This window comes from Odontomachus brunneus, unplaced genomic scaffold, assembly GCF_010583005.1.
Source record: "Odontomachus brunneus isolate Ranch 3 - 2012 unplaced genomic scaffold, Obru_v1 Obru_scaffold_022, whole genome shotgun sequence".
Taxonomy (NCBI): Eukaryota; Metazoa; Arthropoda; class Insecta; order Hymenoptera; family Formicidae; genus Odontomachus; species Odontomachus brunneus.
The window spans coordinates 1,248,504-1,268,089 of record NW_022639472.1 but is presented as its reverse complement, the minus strand read 5'-3'; the positions used below and the strand labels follow the sequence as shown (position 1 = coordinate 1,268,089).

Here is a 19,586-nt window from a genome sequence, read left to right as displayed (position 1 = left end):
CTACGATGATGGATGTCGTGTCGGGGCAACCGTTTGCGAGAAACCGTGCATCGTACGGCTCGGTTGCATACCGGTTCCACGTAACGGGCGCATTCGCCGAGCATTGTACCTTATTACCGGGCAGAACAAACCGTCATATTGTATCTCGCTGTCGTTTGCTAAACGTAGTACGTAATAGGTGCAAATGTCCATACGACTTGCGCGGCCGTACTATCTAAATCATATTCGCCTGTTTGTACAGGAAACGTAAATAATTCTGTTGGTCTTCGGTAGTAGAGCTGTTCTTTCGGCACACCGTCTTTCGTATATTGCACGTACACACAAATCGCCATCATCATTTTTGCAGTTGGGTCTAGTCTAATTCTTCAACGATCGTAATTTCCGCGATGTGTGTGTGTCGCGTTGACCAAAATGATTCCGCATCCGCACGCGCGTTCACATGAAATCCCGAGTGAATTTACAGACAAGTTGTTACAGTAAGTGTCTTTACCATAAGACACAGCGTGAGCAATCTGGTCCGCTTGTTAGATTTATGACGCTGTAGAGACACTCGAGACACCGTACAACGAGATGCGAGAAAGCGTGTCTCCAAAGATCGCGGGTGTATATCGCAACGAGGTGATGAGGTAAGAGAGCGATTCCGGAGCAAAGGCGACGGGTGCAGAGAGGAGGGTGAGAGGACGAGAAGGGATGGTGGAGATGAAGGAGGAAGAAGGAGAAGCAGAAGTGGATCTACATAAGAGATCATGACTCGAGCGCTAGCCGAGTTTCGCCGCGCGACCAGAGAGGAGAAAGTTACCAGGAACTGCCTGAATCTGCCCGATTGGCAACCTCCTTGCGCCTTTTCCACGGGCTGGGTATTGTAGTCACGAACGTGCAACCATAGCAGCAACAATATTCCTCCCCCTCCTCCACCTCGCCTGGCACAACGAGCCTTTGTTCGCTTCTTCTCTCCTCTCTTTCTCTCTTTCGGCGTGCGGGTGGTTTGTTCTATTCGCGATGCTTGCTCGGTACTTGTTCAATCTTCGTGATTATTTTATTTTTGCTTGCTTATTTTCGTGTTTGTGGCGCGCGCGTCCACAAAAGTCACTCCCACGGAGAAGCTTCGTGAAAATGAAATGACGGCGTACTCGTCACATTCGCGTTTGTGCGCAGAATGTCTCGAATTTGGGTATCACACTGAAGTATCATGAGGCGAATACGAGTTCCAATGCGCGGCATAGTACAACGTTATTTTCTCGTGAAAGATATATGTTTCCACGCACATCATCACCGATTTTCCGCCATCGAGTTCCATTATCTGGACCATTATATGAACGTATGGCTCGAGATGTGGGTCGCACGAAATATGGCGTAAAGCGGATTTGCTTCCGATCCTCGGTGTTTAACGGCGTATTCGTTCGCGTGACGCGGAGCTGTTAATTCGCAGATACTTTTTTTTTCTTCCACATGTCGTCTTGCGTCGCGGTCGCGTCGTTCTCACCCGACCTAAAACGGTACAACCTCCGCTAATCTTAATCTTGTGCCACTGGTCGCAATTAGTCTTCGCAATGAATTTTCTATGAGCGAATAATTAGGGCGCGCTTGTACACGTAATTCGGGAACGTCGTCGGGCAATTACACTTTCATGATCGAGAATCGACGGTCCCCGACGACTTGTAGAAACGCTCAGGGAGAACGGTGCAGTTGAGGGCTTACGAAATCTGTGATCTGTTTTTATGCTGTTTTTATAACGATTTCGAGTCGGCGTCTAATCGACGAATTCGTATCGATTCACGGAGTTTTATTTAATGAACTGCGATTACGATCATGCAAATCTTCTTAATTAACGGCCCACGATCCAATAGTGATCTCAGTCGCAATCGCGACCAAACGACCGATCGCTCTACAATAACTCGCCGGATCACAGAGCATTGTTTGTTAGGGATCTTTTTAATTTCCTCGTAGCTACTAGGGGTTTAGATCTTTTCTACGACAATTAATTAAACTGACATTTTTTTTATAGATTAATAGGCGCCATGTGCGCATTTGTAAGAAGTACATCTTAATTCTAAAGAAAATCTGTTTTTCTGCTGATCCGAAGAAAGTCAGATTGTGCTCCAGTTTCCGCGGTTCCTTCTCCGTAGTAGGAATTTATTCTCAACGACGCATCCGCGACTTTACAACGTCCGCATAACAATATCGATAATTAATCGGTAATGTCGTTTCGCTGGTTGTAAGTAACGCCTACCAAGCTGGCGAACCGGCTCGCAGCATCGGACAGTTATTAATAATTACACTTTCGAGACCGGTCAGATCGGCAGATACGTTCGGACGTTCGGCTGATTTGTCAATACGTGGCGAGTAATGCGTTCGGCCGCCGCGTGGCTGAACTCTGATTACGATATTTGTTCGCCTGCGGACCTACAATGCCCCTCGTGATAACGAGATGTTGATTATATTGTCGTGTACGTCGTGCTTGATTGACGATATTATCATTGTGCGCATCACAATATAGCAAATATAATATTACATGGATATTACACGCATGTATCACTACGCGCATGTCGCTGAGATATAACAGGCTGTCCCAAAACTTTTACACAGTTTTGTTGTTTTTTAATATATTTTTAATACTATTAAGAATTTTCTTTTTATTGTGCTATGTTTCAATATTTATAATTTTTATATTATTAATGTTATTGACATATGTTTGATATTTATACTGTTACAATTTTAAGACAAATTTTTTTCTCTTAATTTTTATATAAATTTTATACAAACTTAAATCTGCAGTCGATTTCTGCAATTAAGATATCGACATACGAATTGTTCTTGTGTTATTATTTATTGAAATTGAAAGGACACATTTTCGGGTGGGAAAGCTTAATACATTTTTTTGGAATATACAGGATGTCTCACACTCTGCTCCGGGCATTTTGTGGGGACGTAGAATGGGTTGATGTGAACATAAAAGTTCTATACCGTTTTACGATATTCGCAATAATTATCGAGATATTAATTGTAGAAAATTTGTGAATGATCATGCAGAATATAGTAAATGAGTTATAGTAGCGATAACTGCCGTCGTGAACTTATACTTTAGGTCAAATTGAACAAAAAAGTTTTCTACCATTTTCCAAATAATCACATAGATTTTTAATTGTTAATTAAAGAAGATTATTGCACGATTTTGCGTGATAATGCACTCATCTTCTTTAATTAATAATTAAAAATCTATGTGATTATTTGCAAAATGGTGGAGGACTTTTTTGTTCAATTTGACCTAAAATATAAGCACACGACAGCAGTCGTCGCTACTATAACTCATTTACCATATCTTACATGATCATTCACAAATTTTCTACAATTAATATCTCGATAATTATTGCAAATATCGCAAAACGGTATAGGGCTTTTACGTTCATATCAACCCATTCTACGTCCCTACAAAATGCCCGGAGGAGAGTGTGAGACACCCTGTATAAAGTTCCAACTTATTTGTTTTACATGGTATTATTCACCGAGCGATAGTGTAGCTAAACGTGTACAACGTGTGGTCTTATCGCGAAGTTGACGAAAAAAATGACGGTGTAGCTTACCAATATATTTACGTCGTAGGAGACAGTTGCATTAATAATTCCACTTTCGCTGTCAGGCAGATCAAGAGATACACCGAAATGTTCGTGCAGTCGGTTGCGCGCGTTGAATAAAGCTCAGTGCGCTGTGGTCGAGAGAGCCATAACTTCGATATTTATATTATAGTAACGCGACTTATAATGCTCGACTAGATAAGCGGACTATACTGCAATAAAGACGGGAACTGTCGGGAACGTTTAATATATTGTACGCTACTGTTGGATTACTCCTTCCGTACGATGTCGTAAATTCTCGAAACTTTTTAGTAGTAAGGTAGAAAGCAGAACTGTCCCGTTTCCTCACGACTATAAATTCTACGGGGATTCTACAGGACGAATCGGTTAGCTTCTTACCGGGGGTATCGATGATTCTTGAATTACGAGTGTTTTAAGCTTAAAAAATTGAACGAATAGAGGCTTCGAGGATAAAAACGGGAGGAATCTTACTCTTTGCATAATTTAGACCGGGGATTACTTTGATAGAATCTTGATTTGAGGCTTAGATATACCGATTTAATTTATTTAACATTATGCCGAGCATTGATATGAACTCGCCGCTCATAATTATTGCCTAGTAATACTTGTACGCACGACAGTTATTAATTGCGACCCGTCGAAGTGCGCGCATCGTTTGTCAACGCGTGACGATTAATAGCTTTTGCCATACCGTGTACATTTGATATGCGCGGGCTCGCATTCTGCCAGTGTAAACTCATAATACTCTTAAATGATTGCCAGATGCTATCCGTCGCACTGATATTCAATGGGGAACCTTGTTATGTCTACTTAATACGTGACCGTGCGATCATCGCACGCGACGACGATGAATGCACTGTTAAAACGCGATATCTTTCGAAAGCACCGTCCCCGCGATAATCTGATGTGTAAGACAATATTCGAGCTCGAATACACACCCAACGCGACTAATAACCGAAACAGCCAAAATCGATGGCACAATACACATATATAGTGACATATAAAACTCTACGTTGACACCGTAACTGTGTTACGCCCGATTAGCGTTGGATGGAAATTGATTTAGCACGCGTGTGCACAGCCAGGCAAACATAATGGATCGCGAGTTTTCCAGGCCGCGGCGGTGTATTACAAAAGTCAGATAGTATCGTGCAAGCGAGCCTTCGGATGTGTTGCATGTCGTCCTATTCAACGATCACACACGTTCACCATTGTTACGTGGCAGGGGGGACTAACCGACATCGTGCGTGTACAAGATTAGTCATTGATTTCAAAGCTAAACCTGTGGTTAACGGGCGCGCTCGCGCGGTGCAGAGATTCCACAGCGTTGGGCTTAACTATGATTCGTGTAATGACATCCGTGTACGCGCGCGCGCGCGCGCGCTCGGTTAAATCGTATCTTCCGTTCCAGCGGATGAACCCCGCATTTACTTCTTCCACCTGAAATGATATAATAATACGGCTGTCTGTCAATACGCGAACGCGTCCGCCGGTGAGAACCGCCGTTTCTCTCTCGCGCGACGACGCAACTCGCGCCGAGCGGGTGGCACACCTACCTGACGTAAACACTCGGCTCCGACATGGACATTTAGCCGATAATTACACGTCCGTTTTTAATAATGCAGATCGATTTGACCTCGGAGTGTTCTCTCCTTCTTGGTATTTCCGTCTGTTTCAGTAGTCGCTTATGTACAGGGTGCTCAAAGAAAAAGTTTCCAGAGGACTTGCAGGGTGAGTAATATTCATTATACCGAGTGAAAAATACTTAGTAAACGTAGGTCGGAAAATCAACCCTTTTAGAGTTACAAATGCTTTGATAACGCAAGTTATTTGTGTGCTTACATTGATCACGCGCGGTGAATGAACGAGTATCTTACCATACGATTACTTTATCACTCTATATTTTATTTTATATATACTTTATTATTATTTTGTTATTTTTTGCTCAATGTAATGAGTAATGTTTTGTAAGTCTTGAACTCTTGTTTTTGAACACCTTGTAGAAGCACAGCCATCGTACCGAGAGCTCTCTCTTCAGATTTTTGTTTCTTTCTTTTTTCACGTAATTATCTCGTGGATTTCCGCCGATCTCACGCGTCTCGCTTTCCTCGAATTTGTGGAGAATTATCTGCGATTCTCAAAGACAATCGTGTTTGTCTATCGTGTCAGTCTGTCTATGTTCTATCGTCTATTTCTTCCTGCCGTAGCTAATTTGCGTCTTGCCTCGTGTGTGCGTAGCGTTATCTAAGAGCTTTTAATACACCGTCAAAACATCGAAAGACATGAGCAATTTTCGGTCAAAGGTTGCGATCTTCATTTGGAGATTTGATGCAAGCTTATCTCGCGACACGCGATTCATACGGCGACGTTCGCTAGCGTTTCTCATCCGGGATGATCGCGTGATGCCAGTCGGGGCCGGGGAGATCTCGGAGCTAGAAAAGAACGACTTCGTGCCTCCGATATACGGAGATAGGAGCTTTGTCTCTGATCGCTGTCTCCGCTCGGGGGAACCCACGTGTCCCTTCCCACGTAGTCCACGATCGCGGATAATTGTCGGTTTAACTATCGCGCTGCGCGCTCGACTGTGTACACACGTTTCCGACGTCGGAATATCTTTTCACGCTCGTGCGTCGTGCGGCACGTATGCAATTAGAAATTTCCTTTCACCGGCTCGTTGACACTAATCACGCGGCCGTCTCTGTCCTACCACATGCTTTTTTCGTGCCTCTCGCTCGCTCTCGTGCCCGTATCTCGCGTCGCGCGATGGGTATAACCTCGACTATTCGCTCGGCGCTTGTGTACGACAGAGAGCGATTGCCTTTAACGATCGCCGCTAAATTCCAATTACGCAACGTTCAATTATATTTCATCATCGCGCGAGCGCGCAACGTGGTTGACGAATTTTCGCGCTCGGGTCAGACGGCAGCTAATTGGCGGGTGCAGTGATTTGCATAGACCTCCTTTAATTCCTCGCGAAGGATTTCTTAGTAGCCTCGATCGCGCCCGTTTTCTCGCGACGTGCATTCACACGGGAACTTTATACAGTCGAGAGGGAATATTTATGTGGAGTATCGAAAAAAAGACATTTGAAAATAGGCGCGTAATTACATGTGGAAAAAAAGTAATAAGGAAAGGTGTAATATCGCGTATTGGTGAGATTTTGCTGCATCACCAGGAATAAAGTTCGGGATATTAACCAAATCTTGCTAAACTTTTACTTTTTGTTCCTTCTTCTTTCCCGTGGTAGCTCTATATTATTAAGGATTATTTACTCTTTAATGACAGATTGAAACATTCGCGAAGTATATTCGTTTCTGTCAGCGGTAATTCACGTGGATAAATTGAATGTGCTCTGAAAGCAAGTGAAAGATAAAAAAACTTTCCTTGTACATCCCGAAAAGAAATAATTCTTCGTTGTCGATTCTAGAATATTTTTTTTGCGCTGTGAAATCTGGCGGGTTCTCCCTCTTTCATCGCGTTTCATAATGTACCGACAACGTTGAAAATTGCCGGCGATATCACGTGAAATAGTAGACAGACGGAATGGCACATATCGCTGACATATAATTAGCTCAGGAATTAAGCGAAAATTGTGAGGAAAAAAATATAAAGCAGTTTTCCGCGTAACATGCAATTTGCGCGAAACTGCGCGAGCGTAATTGCATATTTCTTTCATCGAACGACAGCGCTTTCGCGGAACCCCTCGTGCTCTCGCGACTTATTCGCGGCTATCGGTCCTCTCATTTGCCCATCGAAAATAAACCTACCAGTGGCACCGCTTTCGCGAATACCGTTAAACGGTCCTTTCCACCCCGCGCACCGTCGAGCCGAGGTAGCGCTCTGTGTGTTATTAGGAATTCGGGAGGAATTGCCCCGCTTCTAATGACTCCCCGGGAGAATAATTTCCGAAAGGCAACCAGCTCCTTTCTTTCTCTCTTTCTCTCGTCGCGATCCCAAAACGCAGAACCGATTCTCACGGATCGCTCGAAAGTGATTCTCTCGTTCTCTCTCTCTCTCTCTCTCTCTCTCTCTCTCTCTCTCTCTCATTCTTTCTCATAGAGTAGCCGCCGCTGTACTATAATAGACACTCGAATCCGTGGCTGACCGTTTCTCGCTCGCGTCCCGTTTCGCCACGGCGAAACAAACGAAACGGACGCAACGAACGCGGCTAAGGACGAAATGACCATGGCGTGGCACGCTCTAATTTCGGGCCAGCGACTAATCGCGATGGGCCCGTAGGGCACGCAACAGAAACACTAGCAGCGGAGGTAGGACACGAGAGTAGAGAGAAGAGGAGCTGTTGCTGCTAACGCTGCTGCAGCATTGGCAGCAACAGGTATCGGCTCGCGCAACTACCGTGGTATCGATGTCTCGGCGGCCGGCCGACGAAAACGGCATAGACGTATATTTTGACGACTGAAAATCGCCGGCTATCCGTACGAACGCCCGCGGGGTAAACCCGACAATCTCGCTCTGCCGACCCGACCGGTCGCGCGATATGTTCCCGTTCCGTTCTCGTTTAAAGATCGAGATTAACGGCACTCCGGCCGAGTAGCTCTCTATTATTTCCTAAGAGATTCGACGTCGAATATAACTGCACGTTCGCCGCTAGCTTTCGGTTTCGTTTCCGATGCTCTCGCAGGTGCATTAAGGACGCGGGCGTTTCGCTCGATTTCGGCCGGGGCGGACGTGTGTATACGCGCCGGATTCATTCAAATTATAATACACACCGGGGCGGAACCGCGAATTTTCTGTCGATTCGCCAGATGGTAATGAGACGGAATTAACGAGCCGTGCGCGTCTCGACAGCCGAGCGGCGAGTTTTTCGGTGGCTCCCTTTACAGGAATCCTGCGTGTCACTACTTCTCCTCTGTCCCCTTCTCCTCGCCTGCGCCCGCCACGTATACGGTCGCTCCAACCCGTCTCTATTCGTCTACGTAATTTTACGGCGCGACTATTAAGCACGATCTGCGGCACGCATATCTGACGATCGACTCCGTCCTTTCTCGTCTGGGATATCGCGGCGCGCTGTAATAACACAAATGGCAGGTTCCTCGTTTCAAACGGCGAGGCCCGTCGACGTTGAAGTCAGGATGCACGGGCGGCCACATTCCAGATGGAAATCGCCGTTCCGGTGTTTCTCGTTTGTCATGCTTCCTGTCTCGGCGCGTCGAGTGCGATAGAGCCCGAGCGTTCTCTCTCTGCCATGGGAATCGCCTCGAATTACGGACAATTTAAGAAACACTAAATTCCCTTTTCCTCCTTGCCCTGTCGCGCGCATCACGTGAACAAAATGACCGCGAGTGAGAATTATGATTTATTTCCGGAGAATATATATTATACGTTAAGAATATATATTATATGTTAATGCTGGCTTTGTGTTTCCTTACTGTCGCCTGCACTTATAAGAGCCAAGTGTGCTGAACTCCAGCAAATATCGCTCCGTTTCAAAGAGAGAACTTATTAAAGTTACTCTCGAGTTCTATATAAAAATCTCGCAGGCACGTATAACTTGAATTTCTCGGATTCCTGATGTTGCTCATTAAATAACGAGTTATTATAACGAGCCTCGAGCGCCGTTATAACTTACAGTTAGTCTAACTTTGCGTTTCGGACGTTTGCGTTTCTTCTCAAATATTACGTTCCGAATAAATATAATGAATGTTTCTATATCTGAATACCTTTACTTTACAGCCTCGTTTACCATTCGAGTAATTATTTCGAGATATACTTGTACGTTTCGCGCGTTTGTGACTTTTGGTCGATCGGCCGACGCGTAAATTACATTCGACAAATATCTCATAGCGGTAAAACTTAACGGCACATCTTGCGCAGATGGAAAGCGACAAAGGGAGATAGAAAGAGAGTGAGAGTGGTATCGTGGAATAAAAGTACGGTTCTCGAGGCAGCGCGGGAGACCGGAATCGATTAGTGACGATCCGCATCGCTGGATACTCGCGAGAAAATGCAAGAATCCACTTTCTTTCCTCATTGCGGTGAACTATGCGACGATTGTACCGGCAATTTCGAAATCGATCATCGTCACCTCGTTTTCGCGTTGACATTCGAGGAAACTAGGGTGAAAGATTCCGCGTGCGCGACTCTTCTCTATAAAAAATTCATCGCACTTTCTCCGAACACATTATATCGATTTCCTTGAGTCGAATTACGGGATATAATCTTTCCCTCTTTGTTTTTGCATGCGTTCTACCAAGTGGAAAGACAAACTTAGATAAGTGGAGTTATTACCGTGTTGCTCACTATGGGCGTTCGTGACTTCCTTAACTACTTTTCAATAGACCGAATTAGAGGAAGAAATACTCGCTTCGTTCTGTCGAGTCCGTCACACTCTCGTGATATTAAATCGAGGGATATTGCATATCTAACGTTATCCGTTTCATTTTCGCAGAAGAGAGGTGTCTACGCTTGACAAACGAGAGTTATAAGCGCGATCGTACATCAGCGTTCGGCACTTCTATGTGATATCGCTGACGTCGTGTCTATTCTCCTCGCGCTCTAGCGAAAGGATCTAGAGTGTATAACAGAACGACGGCAGCTGAATTTTCTTGTTTATGCTGAAAAATTTGCGCGACTCGAGAGCGAGAGACAGAAGGAGAGAAAAAGAAGGGAAAAGAGAGATTAATGTAAGATATCTTAAAATATCATTCGCGCGAGTTTCGGTCTCGCGCTGACACGATTATCGCTGTAAATCGAATCCAGCGCATTTGCGTGTCGCACGCGTGCATACCGTGTGCACGCGGTAGTTGCGCGCGTGCGCGGATATACAATCGTGCGCCGACGATCACAGCTCGCTCAATTCCGTTCCCTTTTCCTCGCTCGAAGTTCAATGCTTCGCGACTTTCTCTCGTGGCGCGTTGGAGGGCCGCGGCGTCTATACGGATTTATTAGGGAGTTTCGTAGCTCGCGCGATAAATTACGGATTTATTGGGCAAGCGAGCGGATAGCGGACGGCTCCGTGGCACGAAAAAGGGAGAGTCGGCGAGGCAAAACGCGAGGAGGTACTTTATCGCTATCGCCTTCGATGGGAGTCCCGTTCGTCCCGTGTGTTCGTACCGCCGATTAGAAATTACAAAATAACGAGTGAAATCGGGCTCTATTGATTTTAATTATGTTATGTTTCTTTTCTTTCTTTTCCTCTTTGTCTCTCTTTCTCTCAACTGGATAATAATCCCAGGGCATCTTTGGCACACACGATATTTCAGATCGATATAACACGTCGGTGCATTTCCGCGGAGTCGCGCTTTAAACGTAAATCTTCTCGTTAGTCCTGCCATGGACGAAGGTGTTGCGAATTAGGTGCCAGTACCGTCGCGATAAATTACGCGGGTTTTGTCTCTGTTCGCTTAGTTTATGGGTCTTGGTTGTACACTCGAGACCGCGGTTCACGTGAAATGAGTATCATTAACGCGGTATTGTAATATACTTTGGTGATATATTAACATTACCACTCTAGGAGGAAGCATACTTCATCGACAATGATATGACCGCGAATCAAATGTGCGGTATTCGATGTCCGTAATATCGGCAGATTTACGAATAGCTTCGAGTGTGTGCCACGGTGATTTGATCGATCGGTCATTTGATTCACGCGGACGTTGCCATGTCGAAACTGTGATGTAATCATTTTGATCACGTTAGAATGGCCGCGTACCTTGGGACGGTAGTAAGTTAGGCGGTCAGATAAATGTCGACACTTGACACGTCGGCCTGTTAAAAGTTAATATCCCGCGCGGCACGAGATCCACCTGCGCGTGTCGAGCTATTTCGTAAAACCTTTATTTCGGCGAAGACACTTAATTGCGGGCAAGAAATCACACAGATTGGCCTTCGCATCGGTTCCGGCGATATACTCCGCATATTTCATCCCGTGGTCCCGAATTATTGGGATTAACGGTCGCCACGTCGATTAGATATTAAAAATGACTATAATTAAAACACCCGTTAATTAATTCGAATATGAATTGATTACCTACCGGGATAGAAGGACACGCCATCGTCCATTATTCCCGACTAATTTGTAGTCGCATCGTTAGGCCAAACGGTATGACCTCGGCTTGAAAAGGAAAGAATGAATAGGAAAGAGAAGCACGCCAGAGACGCGCAAGACGAGTTCCTTCGATTAGAATTAACCTACTTCTCCTCATCGGACCCATTTCTTCCTCTTTCTCCTCGTTTCATTATTTATTATGGACGCATCATTACGAAGGTGCGCCTCCTTGTTTCGAATACATAGTCAAAATAAACTGATATCGGAAGAGGACTTGTATTAACGCAAGGTGCTTCTTCACGGCGATATTTCACTTTTTCTATTGACTCTGGCTGAACAAAACGGGTCAATATAATTTTCATAATTAACTGCAGAGAGAAAGACGCGGATTTATTGCTCCGCTCTTCTCGGCCTCAGATTCGCTCATTCTTCGCGCGCGGTCGCGCTACACGGCGGCGAAGGTGTAAAAATATCCAGCCATCCGAGGCACCACCGCACACTCGTGCACGCCAAGCGTGTGCTAAAAAATTGCCGCGCGTTCCGCAGGAGCCGTTTATTCCTCGCGCTCCCTCGCTCGCACGTTCTCGCAGAAGGAATTCCATGGCGGCGAGCGTGCTCTTCTTTCTCCCTCGCTAATTTCTCGTCGAGTTTCTAGACGGGCGATGAGGCGTCCGGTGGGTGGTGGAAACGAAGCTGCGGAGGAAACGGTCACTCGAGAGCCGCAGAAGGGATCGCAGAAGGAGGTAGGGAGGACGAGAGGGAAGCCGGCGGACGGATTCCTTCGATTCAGTTCGGTTCGAGTTAGCTGGATTTGGCGAATACGGCTCGTTTGTAGTCCGCCGAGGGCCCCGCGGCTGTTCCCTCTCGCCCTCCCTGTTCCTCGAGCGATTCGAACCACGGAATCGAGTAGAACGGAACGAACGAACGAGCTACCTGCCAGTTTTGCCAGACGGATGCTGCGTCTCGGCCGGAGGAGAAGCTGAGTGGAAACGAGGCGGAAAGAGGAGGATGAGGAGGAGGTGGAGGACGTACGGACGTACGGACCTGTTGTTCGTAACACGTGTTTGCGTGAACCCGTCCTCCGTGTCTCTCTCGTGTCCGTCCGTATGGCCGTCTATAGAGGCCAGGCGAAGGCGACGATGTATTACCACCGGTGACAGTCCATCTCCTCCTCTATCCTCCACATTTCCCCCTTTCCTCTTCTTCTCGTCTGCTCCCGACGCCGCTGCCGCTCCAGGGAAATGAGCAAATAAAGGCGGCACCGCCGGGCGCCTCGTAGCATTTGCTCCAGATTTCGGAATGCGGCTCCGAAGGCGACGAGAGAGGAACTCGAGTTAGGCGCGCAGTTATAGGTCCCGAAAAGAAAGATGAAAGAGAAGCGGATTCCTCGCGGACGATTTTTCAAGGAATTTCAATAACTTCAAAGATATCAAAATTAAACGACTCAAGGCGATAAAAGTAAAATTACATTATATCCATCTTTCTCTTTTTTCTTTATTTCTCGAAAAGTAATTTTAAAGGAGATATGACTTAAGAGCATGAAAGAGGGGATATATAGGATATATATTTTTTAATAGTCAACGTGTATGCAACTGAAAATTTTGCGTAGGAAGGAACAGGTGAGAGTTCTCAAGAATGTTATTCACAGTGCGCGCATCGACAATGAGTGCGTCAGATCTGACGAGAGGGCGAGGGAGAGAGGGAGGAAGTGTCGTAAGGGCGCAGGAAGAAGGGAGCTCTCGGCCAATGAGGGAACGTCGTGACGGCGGCCATTTTAATGATCGGCCCCGAGGTAAACAAAAAGAGGAGTAAAGGGGAGCCGAATGACTTCCAGCCCCTCTCTCTCCCTCTCCCTCTCTTGGGGATGCATGCTCCCCGTGAGTACAGTAACCCCTTTACCCGCGTAACGCACACGCACGTGGGCGTGCGAGGGGTGCCGTCGACCAATCATTGGCCCGCGCTTTCTTACGAGTCTTGAGAGAACATCATGGTGTTCCCCTCCGACGTTCTTACCTTTCCCCCGTGTATACACACACACATACACATGTGCGTATACATATCGCGCATATATACTCGCACACGGGTGCGTTCACGGTTCTACAGGGTGTGTCGTGAAAAGTAGGAATCGGTAGCACGAACGTACCCTCTGATGAATCTTTGGATTAGTTTTTTTAAAATAGAAATTTTATCAAACATCATTTTTTTCGTTAAAATTATGTCAAACACCTCGGCGACAACAGAGTCATTCAAATAGAGGTGAAGAGTAACTTGCTCTATATGAATGAAAAGATAGATTATCATGAAGATATACACAACAGACACGTATGAAATAGGGAAAGAAATTAATGGCAGAGAAGCGTTGGCTTTGAAATCATCGAGAAATTGAAATATCAATTAGAGGAAAGTGTATCTTTCCATTTGATTTATTCACTTCTCGCATTAATACACAAAATGACAAATTCTAAGGGAATTCTCAGATCTCGCGACACACCTTGTACATCTACGCGCGTACTTGTGCGCATCGTCATCGTCACCCTTCCGCTCTCGTTGGCTCGTTATACATTTTATACGGGAAGGAGGGATGTGGATGGAAAAGTTGTATATCGCGACAAGCCGCGATTCGCTGATGAGATTGTGCAAACGGGAGAGGAGCGACGGCTTGAAAAAGCGGGAGAGAACGAACGGGGAGGGATTGTTCGGGATTAATTAATGCACGCGTGTCACTAACGAGTGCGAGACAGAAATGATCGGCTGCCAGTCTCCCGATTGAAAGACCGCGACATGGCGGTGCGTGAAAACAATTTCTTGCTAGCCGGGAATATTGTCCCGCCTTCTGCTGAGTAATGACTCGCTCGCGTCGTTTCGCGACAAGATAGAAAGAGGAAGAGAGAAAGAGAGAGAGAGAGAGAGAGAGAGAGAGAGAGAGAGGTCTTGCGCGTAAATTTCCTAGAGCGGTTCTTGCGATTTCCAAGAATCGTATCTTTGCAAACCGCCGCGTCGGGGAAGTAAGCGTTTACATCCTGATTGCATGCGGGTGCGTGCTGCGCCAGGCTTGAATACGCTTATAAATATGGATCGTCTGTAAAACGCATGCATTTTTTCATGTTACCGGTCGAAAAACGTCCGTTTGGAGTCAGCTGTCCGTAACCACATCGTTTACTTAATAAACGTTCACGCCTCCTTGTAAACTATTATCTTGTTATCTTGTGTATACGACTTTTACTTTTTTCGCCCGCATCAACGGAAACATCCTTCTTTACGGAAATTTTATTGCGTTGTTATTGCCGATAGCGATAGAAAAATCGAACGAGTATGTAGATACGTCAGTGAGTGCATGTGCCGGAAAATAACTGTCGAATCTACGTCTACACGTTGTCGTAACAAGCAGTATAAGTAGTTTCGCATTTTCCAACATTATTACGTCTGCTTCACACACTCAGTTTCGCATGATTGTGCACGGAGAGAATTTTATAGTCAATATTACCATAGAATGTTGTAACCGAGGAATAGATTGACATTCTGTCGTAATTGACTATTCTTTCATCTCATATGTGTTACTTGCGAATTGTGAAATTTGCTATTAAAAATTTTTTATATATTCTTAACAAAATTCAGCAAAATTTCCTGAGCAAGATAGTATTCCTGAACAAAATAGACCTTACTGACAGTCTATTTCTGTGCACCACTAGAAACACAAAAATAAAATTGAAAAGAATATTCTCATGTATTTGAAGCGCGGAACGCTGGTCGTTTGATATCAAGTTTCGTTCCTCCAATAATGTAAGCGCGCGTACAGCATACAATAATCGGCCATCGACGCGATTCAACGATAGTGCGACGGCCGCATTTAGCGTTAAACGAGGGTCGTGGATACGGGTCACACAATCCGCACAGATATACGGCTTCCAGAGCTTCGCGATTCATTCCGCGCGTATTCGATGGGCCGAAAGCGCCACCGGCCGCGTCGTCTGAGCGAAGAGAGACCGGGGAACAAAGCGCGATATATTTTACACGCCTACCGGAAGTGCGGCGGTGCGCGCCAGGATGAGCGAGCCGGGAGAGGAAAAGCAGGAGCGGCACACATGGAAGGCTTCGAGAGAGAATACACACCTCGTGAGAATGGCCGGTCGCGTAGGAAAGAGGAGGGTAAACACAAGGGCGGAGAGGGCGCGGAGGGTTTCTTCGTCTTCCTGCGACACTCTACCCTTTCTCTCCGCGACGTGCACGCCGTCGGCCGGAGCCCGATGTGATTTGACTGCATTCACACCTACGCCGTTGTGTCCTGGCATCAGCTCAGTCCTTTGAGGCTCGAGGGACCATTGCGCGATGCAGCGCGGTGATTGTGCGCGCGCGGAAAAGAAAGAAGCACTCGCTGCAGCGGAGCGACCCTCTTCTCGTCGTTGCCAGGACACCGCGTTACGATTATGCACACATTATAGAGGCACCCTCGCGCACCGGCTATCGGCGATTTCAGTCACGTTCAGCGTCATCATCGGTATTCGGTCTGTGTGGTAGAGGAGAATGCACTACGGGGCGAGGGGTAGCTGAAAAAATTATTTCAGAGTCAGCAGTATTACTGACTCTGTTAGTTTTGCAATCAATACCGTTCTGCTAGTGTCATTTCAATGATTGTAGTGATTATTTAGACGAAAGACAGGCATGAAAAAAGATTCGCGTCACGTTTCGAGTGCAACAGTCTTATTATCTTTCTGTATAGGGGATGATTACTCGATAATAATTCTCGATAGTAAACTCTAAACTCCCTTTTTGTGAATTCAGAGCAACGAGAGACTTTCGCATCAAATTAAAAAGGAAAATGATTACGCCTCCCTCGGGCGCGGTTAAGTTTTCGAGGATTTTACTTTCCCGGGAATTTTTGCGAGGGTGGCTGATGACTTCAGCGTTAAGTTTGACGTTGTCGGATGCTGTTACTCGCGGTGGAAATTTCGGGGGAGAAGTTACGACGCGGATTACTTTCCTAATCTACGGGGGCGTAAATTAATGAAAAGTTACCGCGAACCATTTCCTAAGGTCTCCGGTGGTAGCGGTACCCGTAAGGTTTTATTAATCCTATTCACGAAGCAGTTCGAGTTACCGGCGCGGAGAAGTACGTCTCGTATAATCTCCCCCGCGTCGGTAGTTCGAGTTTCACGGAAACGCGTCTTCATTAAGCCCTTTCGTGATGCCGGTACTTGGTTCGTTCCTAGAAAAAAGGATTGAACTCTGATCCTGACCCGGAATTCCTCGTACGAATGCAGACGCATCCGCCTATTCTAATGGCGCTGTTAGGAGTTGTAGTTTATCGCCGTGCAGGTTTAGAAGAACGCAGCTTTAGGAATCTGACATGTACTCGCATATAGGCATATATCTATACTTGAGTATTTGAACGGTCGTATAGAACATACAGAACTCGTTAACTTGTCGTTAATTTCAATCGTTAGTTTGTTAGGAATAGGATATTAAGGGATTGATTTGATATTAAACTAATTTGGGATCAAGGATCAGTCTGACGTGGAAGGCACCGCGTGTATTGCATGTCCGAAGAATATTCGGCACGCGCGCGCTAATGCTGTCAGATATATTATTATCCTGGCACAAAAGTTGAAGTGTTCGCGCCAACACCCGCGTCTGGCTTATATTTGCCGTCTTCTCTGTCATTTAGAACTCATTAAGCCGAATAGACAAATCATTACCATTCTGTACTGCTACGTATATAAATTATCTTTCATTAATATCTCGAAAATTCATACAGTAATTTACAAAATGGCAATAATTTCTCTGTTCGGTTTAACAAGTTGTATATGTGCACAATCGGGTACGTAAGTCCAAACACCCTGCATATTGTAAATTAAAATCTCCATAACTTTCTCTCTCTTTCTCTCTCTCGCCTGTTCTATCCTCACATAAGTGATCGTCGGTACATTCTTGATCCATGTTCAAGAGCGGGACTGAGATATCTAGACACGTTGGTTTCGACACGCTTTCACACGATACGCGGACACAATCGTCGGGGCGAAAAATTCGAGAGCGTAAAATTTAATAAAGCTCCAATCGTCGTATCGTATTGTTCGTATTATCTTTGTGCCGCCGAGTTATTCCGGCCGAGCAATCCCGAGGCTTCCGGATTTGATTTAAAATCGAACCGGTCGCGCAATCGCGAGCCGCGACAAAACAAATAGCCGACGCAAAGGCGAATTAATCCGTCGGGGCTTTCTAAGCGGAGAGCGCGGCCAGTTCGATTTCCCCTCCCTCCTTGCCAGCGTTCTCGCTCCGGTGCGCTTTTAATGAAATCGTAAAACGCGTTTAATAAGCCCGCGAACCACTCGATCGTCGGATCCCGCGACTCTCGACGCGCCCTCACCGTCGAGGCCCATTAAAAGCGCGTCGTCTCGCAGTTACGGGCTTTTCGGCTTTTCGGCCCGGGACTAATAAACTCGTTTACAATCTCCCGCGCCGTAATACGGCCTCGCCGCGAAATTACGCCGCGATTACACTTCGCTATTCTTGATTTACGTTTGAAAACCGGTAGTACCGTGCGCGCGCGCGCGCGCACGCTCACGTACGGCCGGCCATTTTACAGCGCGCTATTCTTGGGTTTCGATTGCGAAATCAATCTCGCTCTCGCTCGTAACCCGGCGCCCGCGCTCTCCCGCTATCGGCCACGTCGGGCCGGAGTGGTATATAGACGGTATCCGCCGATATAACTACTGTACGTCTCGTAATTCATTAAAGCGGTATTCTTGCCTTTGGTCCCCGCTCCGACATGGCATGGCGTGGCGTGGAGCTCCGCTACGTCCCGCCGACTCCTCCACGCGCGAAGGGCGCTTGGAACGAGGCCCCGGACTCTCTTCGCCTTGTGTATTAATTATTGCACCGCGGACGTAGAATATAGTGGCGACGTCGATTGATCCTGTTACGGCGGACACGAGACCCATCGCGTACGCTTTCAGATTGAGACGCTCTTGTGCATCATTTTTTCCCACTCGTGGACTCGATCGTTACGTATCGTTGGCATTGCTGGCTTACCAAATGCTTCGATGGTACCGATTTATCTCTAACCAGTTTCTCACGCGTGACAGAAGCCTCAACCATACTCTTATTCGAGTTACTAAGAATAGTTACGCAAGTTTTCCTCTTTATTTCTCTTTCTCGATGGGTGTTGCATCCTGTTATCAATTTGAGCCATCAATTACGCGAGCCAACTTCGCGTGACAGTAATGACATTTTTCAAAGATTTCCAGACGTCCTCCTTCTCGCGCTCGCCCATATGCTACGTGTCGCGACGTACACCGTACCCGTATTCGATTACCGATGCAAACGACGCGGAGCGGAGTTTGGATCGTAATGAACAGTATTTTCTCTCGCGCAAGAAAACCGAAGGGGCGTCCTTTCTCAGAGGATTGGCCGCGTCGAACCCACAAGTGGTATGTGGATGGTACGATATAACTACTGTACATCCCATAATTCATTAAAGCGGTATTCTTGCCTTTGGACTCTGGCCATCAAGGAGTTGCTGTCTCACCGGCTCTCCACCGACTTGCTGCCGCGGAGGGGCCGAGCGCGAGGAGGAGCGAGAACAAAAGTGAAACAGTCAGGCAGAAAGAGAGAAAAAGAGAGAAGCGCACGAGAGGGAGTCGTACGTGTGCGTGTATTAATTATTAGTATCATCGTCCCGACAGCAAATGGCATACCTCTCATTCCTTCAGACTTCTAGTACACCTAAAGAAGCGCGCGCGCGCGCGATGTTTGTTTAATCTTTCTCTTGGGCGCATATCAATTGAGATATCTTCTGCATTCCGACGGATTAGATCGATTCTCTTTCTCTCTGTTTTCATTTTTTTACTATTCTTTTTCGCGCGCGTTATGGTAAAGCCCCAGTCGTCGCGACTCGAGAGGCTGACTCTTCGCGTTCTCCAGTTGCGCAAGTCGCCGATAGTCGTGCGTCAGCGATAATCCGCGTCAGTGTCTTCATCCTTCATCGCTGT

At 46.3% G+C, this 19,586-nt stretch overlaps 1 protein-coding gene across 1 annotated transcript in view; it reads right to left on the bottom strand.

Moving 5' to 3' along the window:
* LOC116842206 (ephrin-B2) overlaps positions 1–19,586 on the bottom strand; it is a 517,056-nt gene that overhangs the window by 78,877 nt on the left and 418,593 nt on the right. The gene's annotated exons all lie outside the window — the stretch shown is intronic.